Source organism: Dendrobates tinctorius, unplaced genomic scaffold (assembly GCF_039654945.1).
Source record: "Dendrobates tinctorius isolate UK_male_01 unplaced genomic scaffold, ASM3965494v1 ptg000151l, whole genome shotgun sequence".
Taxonomy (NCBI): Eukaryota; Metazoa; Chordata; class Amphibia; order Anura; family Dendrobatidae; genus Dendrobates; species Dendrobates tinctorius.
In genome coordinates, this window is record NW_027361818.1 from 28,180,632 (window position 1) to 28,188,207 (window position 7,576).

A 7,576-nucleotide genomic window follows, 5' to 3' on the forward strand; every position below is an offset into this window, starting at 1 on the left:
AAAGAAAAAACACAAAAACTAAGCTTGACTTAAGTTGCTACAGATGCAGAACAAACGCATGTTCACATTGGCCACAAAACATGTAAAATCTACAAGAGAAAAAGTGAGCAAAAACCCTGCTGTAACTAAGTAAATAAAAAAGCAAAAAGTGCATTTAAATAACACAGAGTTTTTAGTTAATACTTTTTAAAGTAAAAAATAGCATAAAAGCCATCCCACCATGACCAGGTAACTCTGACTGGAACAGTCCTACACTGTCTAATATTAAAACCTTACCATATGTCAATGATGACCTCAGTGTATGAATAAAGGCAGACAAAAGGATTAGGCCCAACCAGTCTGGAGAAGCCATATATGTATTACAGGCCACATATTTTACAGTGTGGTATCTCCATCACACGCCTCATCTACAGTATCTGTGGGTTACAAATTGTGGCATTTGAGGCCTACATTGAACTTTTTTGTTGTTTCTTAGCCTACTTATTGACACGATTTTACTGTAAAAAAAATACAGGTCAGATAATTTAAAGTCTTTTATCTCCGTCACATGCCTCACCTATCTATGAGCTAAAAATTGGGGGATTTTTAGAGTTCCATTGAACTTTTTTTGCTGTGTCTTAGTCTAGTTATCGACACAAGTATTAGGCGTCAGGTTTCTCCCTCTGCACAGGGGAAATCCCAAGCCTTGCCTTCTCCAGTCTCCCATTCAGTCCCAGCCACAGAGAAGCCTGCTCATCAAATACATCGTTCCTGGCGCCCTCCTCAAGCTAGTGCTGTCAGGTTGGATGTTGCTGCTGCCATCCCTGGTTCAGCTATAGCAGCCTGCACTAGCCAGCGGCGAGCAGCTCCTGGGACTAAGTCCCTTTTTCACTCCACTGAGCATGCCCGTGGCTCAACCTCCCATTGGAGTTCAGGGGTCACATGTTCAGGTCCCGTGCTTGTTCCGATTGGACCAACAGGAATGTCCCGGAAGGACGCTGCTATAAACGGTTTGCATGGCCGCTTGGCCATGTGCTGGTATAGACTGTTATTTGTAGCTGTGTGTGAAGATGGATGTATGCGTTCAGGTGACTGACTCATTAAGACTCCCTCCCTCTGGTTGTGTATGAGTATAGGGTGTTATGAACGAGTCACCGTAGGAGGCAGACACAAAAATAGAAGCTAAGCCCAGAAAACCAGAGAAGTTGGCAACTATCACATTGCAGACCCCTGAACCTATCAACACAACTAGCAGTAGCCGTGGGGGAGAAGGACAACTGAATTCCCAGCTTGGAACAGAAAGTTCTCCAAAATCTAGACACAAACTGAACTCCTCTGTCAGATACAATGTTCTCAGCAATCCCGTGCAAGCGAACCACCTGTTGCAAAAACAGGGGCACCAACTCAGAGGAAGATGGTATCTTAGGGAGTGGTACAAGATGAACCATCTTAGAGAACCTATCACAAATAACAGTCATCCTTTGAGAGACAGGCATATCAGAGATGAAATCCATTGAAATATGGGTCCATGGCCTCTTGGGGACAGGCAAAAGCATCAACAACCCACTAGAGCGAGAACACGATTTAGACCGGGAGCACGTCCCACAGGACTGCACAAAATTCCTGACATCACGAGACAAGGAGGGCCACCAAAAAGACCGACTCACCAGATCTCTAGCACCAAAAATACCTGGATGACCAGCCAAAGCAGAGCAATGAACTTCAGACATCACTTGTCATGGTCACGTGTGTCTGGTCGCAGATGATGCCGCAAGGCGAACCCATAACACACGTGACCCTGGATACACCGCCTCCAGTGGGGCGAATTTAAATAATAAAGCGTGCAGGTGGATACGCCGCCTCCACCTGGCGAATTTAGGTAATACACGTTATAAATATATTTCTGGAAACACCGCCTCCAGTAAGGCGCATTTAAATAATAAAGGGGGGAACCTGGGAAACTTTAACAATGGTGGGCCCTGCGATAGGGAATGGGGAAATGGAGACCTCCTGCACTCCCCTGAACCACTCCTCACATTCCCTAAACAGGCTCCGCACCTGTCGCCGCACGCGTACCTTAACGCCCTTAACGCCCTTGCTTGCCCTGAGCCTAAACCCTCACTAGGGAATAGGTCGGTGCGGAGACTAATCCCACCACTGCACTAACAACACACATGAGGAAAGAGACAATACAGGGGAAACACCACTTATCTTTGCTCTGTTGCGTGCGCTCCTAGCAACAGAGCCCACCACCTGTGTGCATCTTCTCCTCCACCCTGATCCATCACCATAACTGGATCCATCACCATCGTGCAGCCTGGGAGCAGAGTCCATCACCACTTGCAGCAGTCCAGTACAAGAAGTCCCAAGATGAGTCCAGCCTCTGCCAAGAATCCAAGCATGCTCGAGTCCAGTTCTCAGCAACCAAGTAGAGCATGCTGAGTGAAACTCTCTTCCTAGTCGCCACTCCTCTAAGCCATGCCCGCACTTCCCGCCGACACCATAAACTGCGACTCCACCAAGCCATGCCAGTCCTTCCTGCAGACACCATTAGCTGGCACTCATTCTCTCTGGCTGACTGCGCAGGACTCCTATCCAGCTCCATCCTTCCACCAGGCTCTCCAAAAACTCAGCAAGAAATATCACCAGCAGTGAGTGAGCACCCTGAGCACACCTTTATAGGGAGTCCCACCTGATCCATAATTAAGTGAACATTAACCTAAACCTAAGGTGCGATACCGCTAACCACCACCGGGGACAGTCAAAACACCTTTGAACTCAACCAAAGTAAAAAAAGTTCACTTTGTGCTTTTAACACCGCCAGATCCAACACTGGATCATGACAGTACCCCCTCCTTAATGAGGGGCCTCTGGACCCTCAAGACCACCCCTCATTAGGGAAACACCTACAGCAGGGACGCCCAGACCCTGAGTTCACCCCACCATTCCCTGACACTTCAGGTTTATGACAAACACCGCTGATATTGGCAATATATGTTCCTTTGGGAGGCACCACTCATCTCCACAGCGCCGACCTGGGGAATGAGTTAATGTATGTGTAGGTTTGCTCAGAGCTGATCAGACTCCACAACACATTTCCACAAGATGTTTTTTGGTGGCACCCATACATGCTCGTTCACACACAGGTCCGGACCTGAATGTTTATTGCACACATACATTAGTCATTTTTTGGTGAACTCACTCTGGACTTGACCGAGGCGTGTACTGTCATGATCCAGTGTTGGATCTGGCGGTGTAAAAAGCACAAAGTGAACTTTTTTTACTTTGGTTGAGTTCAAAGGTGTTTTGACTGTCCCCGGTGGTGGTTAGCGGTATCGTACCTTAGGTTTAGGTTAATGTTCACTTAATTATGGATCAGGTGGGACTCCCTATAAAGGTGTGCTCAGGGTACTCACTCACTGCCTGTGATATTGTGAGTTTGTGTTCACTCTGTTTTTGGAGAGCCTGGAGGAAGGATGGAGCTGGTGAGGAGTCCTGCGCAGCTTAGCCAGGGGGGAAGAGTGTCAGCTATGGTGTCTGGACGAAGGGCTGGCATGGCGTGGTGGAGTCGCAGTGATGGTGTCAGCGGGAAGTGTCTGCATGGGCTGGTGGAGTGGCGACTATGGAGAGTGGCACTCACCATGTGGGACTTGGCCGCTGAGCTGGACTCAAGCATGCTCGACTTCATGTCAGCAGCTGAACTCATCCTTGGGACTCTGGTTCTAAGCAGCTGCAACTGGCGTTGGACTCTGCTCCAAGGCTGCACTAAGGTGAAGGATCCTGTTATGGTGATGGATCCAGGTGGAGAAGATGCACTCAGATGGAGGGCTCTGTTGCTAGGAGCGCACGCAACAGAGCAAAGCTAAGTGGTGTTTCCCCTGTATTGTCTCTTTCCTCATGTGTGTTATTAGTGCAGTGGTGGGATTAGTCTCCGCACCGACCCATTCCCTAGTGAGGGTTTAGGGTCAGGGTGAGCAAGGGCGTTAAGGTACGCGTGCGGCGACAGGTGCGGAGCCTGTTTAGGGAATGTAAGGAGTGCAGGGACACTGGCTCAGGGGAGTGCAGGAGGTCTCCATGTCCCTATTCCCTATCGCAGGGCCCACCATTGTTATAGTTACCCAGGTTCCCCCCTTTATTATTTAAATGCGCCTTACTGGAGGCGGTGTTTCCAGATATTGTATGTATAACATGTAATTCCCAAATTCGCCAGGTGGAGGCGGCGTATCCACCTTCACGTATTATTATTTAAATTCGCCCCACTGGAGGCGCTGTATCCAGGGTCACGTGTGTTATGGGTTCGCCTTGCGGTAACACCTGCGCCAAGACACACGTGACCATGACATCACTCTCCTCTTCCACTGGTCAGGAACATACAACTTTCCACTGGGACAACGCTCAGGTTTGTCCTCCTGGAACTCTTCCAGAGCACGTCTCAAATCGGGCGAGATGGCAGAAAGAACTACCCCTTCGCCTAAGATGGTAGCAGGCTTGGTCACCACAGGAGAATCAGCAAAGAAGCTCCTAGAGAGGGCGTCTGCCTTGACATTCTTAGTTTCAGGAAGAAAAGAAACCACAAAATCAAAACGTGTAAAAAACAAGGCCCACCTAGCCTGTCTAGGGTTCAAGCGCTTAGCCGACTCTAGGTAAATCAAATTCTTGTGGTCAGTGAGGACCACGACTTGATGCTTAGCTCCCTCCAACCAATGTCTCCACTCCTCAAATGCCCATTTCATGGCCAACAGTTCCCGATTCCCCACATCATAGTTACGTTCAGATGGAGAGAACTTTCGGGAAAAGAAAGCACAAGGATTCATTTTAGATGTTACAGGATCCTTTTGGGACAAAACAGCTCCTGCACCAATCTCAGAAGCATCCACCTCTACCTGGAACGGAAGTGAGACATCAGGTTGCCGCAAAACCGGGGCGGAGGTGAATCTTCGCTTCAGCTCCTGAAAGGAAGAAACAGCCTCCGGAGACCAATTTAACACATCAGCACCCTTCTTAGTCAAATCAGTCAATGGCTTGGCAATGCTAGAAAATGTTGCTATAAATTTCCGATAAAAATTTGCAAAACCCAAAAACTTCTGGAGGGCCTTCAAAGAGTGGGCTGAACCCAATCGTAAATGGCCTGTACCTTGGCCGGGTCCATTTCAATAGTTGACGGAGACAAAATAAATCCCAAAAAAGAAATCCTCTGTACTCCAAAAAGGCATTTAGATCCTTTGACATACAGGGAATTCTCCCTCAAGATCCGGAATACAGTCCGAATATGTTCCACATGAGAATCCCAATCCTTGGAGAAGATCAAAATATCATCCAGATAGATAATCAAAAATTTAACGACAAAATCTCGGAAAATATCGTTCATGAAGCACTGGAAGACAGAAGGGGCATTAGTGAGCCCAAAAGGCATCACCAGGTACTCAAAATGTCCCTCCGGAGTATTAAACGCCGTCTTCCATTCATCCCCATGCTTAATGCAAATAAGATTATACGCCCCCCTGAGGTCAAGCTTGGTAAACCAGCAAGCACCTTTAACTCTAGAGAATAGATCCGAAATCAGGGGTAACGGATACTGATATTTAACAGTAATTTTGTTGAGGGCACGATAATCAATACAAGGTCTTAATGATCCATCCTTTTTGGCTACAAAAAAAAAACCGGCACCTAAGGGTGACGAGGATGGTCTAATATGACCCTTCTCCAACGTCTCCTTAATATAGGATCGCATAGCCTCGTGCTCGGGTACAGATAAATTGAAGAGCCGACCCTTGGGAAATTTACACCCCGGGCTCAGTTCAATTGCACAGTCATAACTCCTATGAAGAGGCAGAGACGCAGACTCATTCTCACTAAATACATCATAAAAGTCCGCCAAATAATCAGGAACATCATGTGACTGAGGAGAGGTGGAAAACACCGGAGCCTCACTAAAGGCACACCGACAACCCCAACTCACCACAGACACAGATTTCCAATTCAAAACTGGATTATGAATTTGTAACCAGGGAAACCCCAGAACAATGGAATCATGCAGATTATGCAACACCAAAAATCTGCAATTTTCTTGATGGTCTGGGGCGACCCGCATTACCACCTGGGTCCAAAACTGAGGTTTATTTTTAGCCAAAGGAGTAGCATCAATCCCCCTCAAAGGGATAGGCGTCTGGAGAGGTGTCATCGGAAATCCACAACGTTTAGCAAAATCCAAGTCCATTAGGTTTAGGGCTGCTCCCGAATCCACAAAAGCCTTGGCGGAAAATGTGGACAGGGAGCAGATCAGAGTAATAGCCAGAAGAAACTTAGGTTGAACACCACCAACAGAAAACGTGTGTGCAAAGCGTTTCTCTCATTTAGGACAGACAGAAATAATAAGCGAGGCATCTCCACAGAAAAAACACAACTTATTACGCCTTCTGAACTCCCGACGCTGCTCTCTGGACAAAACTCTATCACATTGCATAGGTTCAGACATTTGTTCAACAGGTGGCAACACCTCTCGTGCAGTTTTGCGTTCGCGCAAACGCCGATCATCCTGAATGGCTAATGACATAGAATCGTCAAGACCAGAGGGAACAGGAAATCCCACCATAGTATCTTTTACGGCTTCTGACAAACCCTTCCGAAAGAGAGCAGCCAAGGCATTATCATTCCAGGTAGTAAGTACCGCCCACTTTTGGAATTTTTGACAGTACAATTCTGCAGAATCTCGACCCTGGTTCAATGCCAGCAAGGTCTTTTCAGCCTGATCAATGGCATTAGGTTTGTCATACAACAACCCCAAGGCTTGAAAAAATGCGTTCACATTAGTCAGAATAGGATCATCTGGTTTCAAAGAAAATGCCCAATCCTGGGGATCGCCACGCAGCAAAGAGATGACAATTTCAACCTGCTGCGCGGAGCTCCCTGACGAGTTAGGCTTCAAGGCAAAAAATAATTTACAATTATTTTTGAAATTCAAAAATTTAAACTGATCCCCAAAAAATACATCAGGTGTAGGAATCTTTGGTTCAGCAGCATGTGAATGAGCAAGGTAGGCGGAAATTCCCCCTACTTCCGCAGCGAGCTGCTCCACACGATCAGACAATTGCTTTATCTCCATTGAGAGAAAAAAAAATTCCCCCTACGGCCTCAGAGATATAGAGGAAAAAATATACACACACTTTTTTTTTTTTTTTTACAATTCTTTCCTGCTATTGAGTACCCTAGGATCTGCGGTATGGCGGGTGATTCTGTTATGAACGAGTCACCGTAGGAGGCAGACACAAAAATAGAAGCTACGTCCAGAAAACCAGAGAAGTTGGCAACTATCAGATTGCAGACCCCTGAACCTATCAACACAACTAGCAGTAGCTGTGGGGGGTTCCTACGGTGCCCTAGACCCCTCGATCACAGCCGGAGAGCTAAATAGCCTAAAGACAGAAAAGGAAAACTAAACTGCCCCAGAGCAGACCCCAAAGTAAAAGGCAGCCCCCAACATATAATGACGGTGAAGCAAGATGAAAAAACACTCACACAGATAGAAAGATAGGCTGAGCAAACGATGGGGCCCAAGCTAACTACACAGGACAGGAAAGGAAGGTTGCTGTCTGCAATC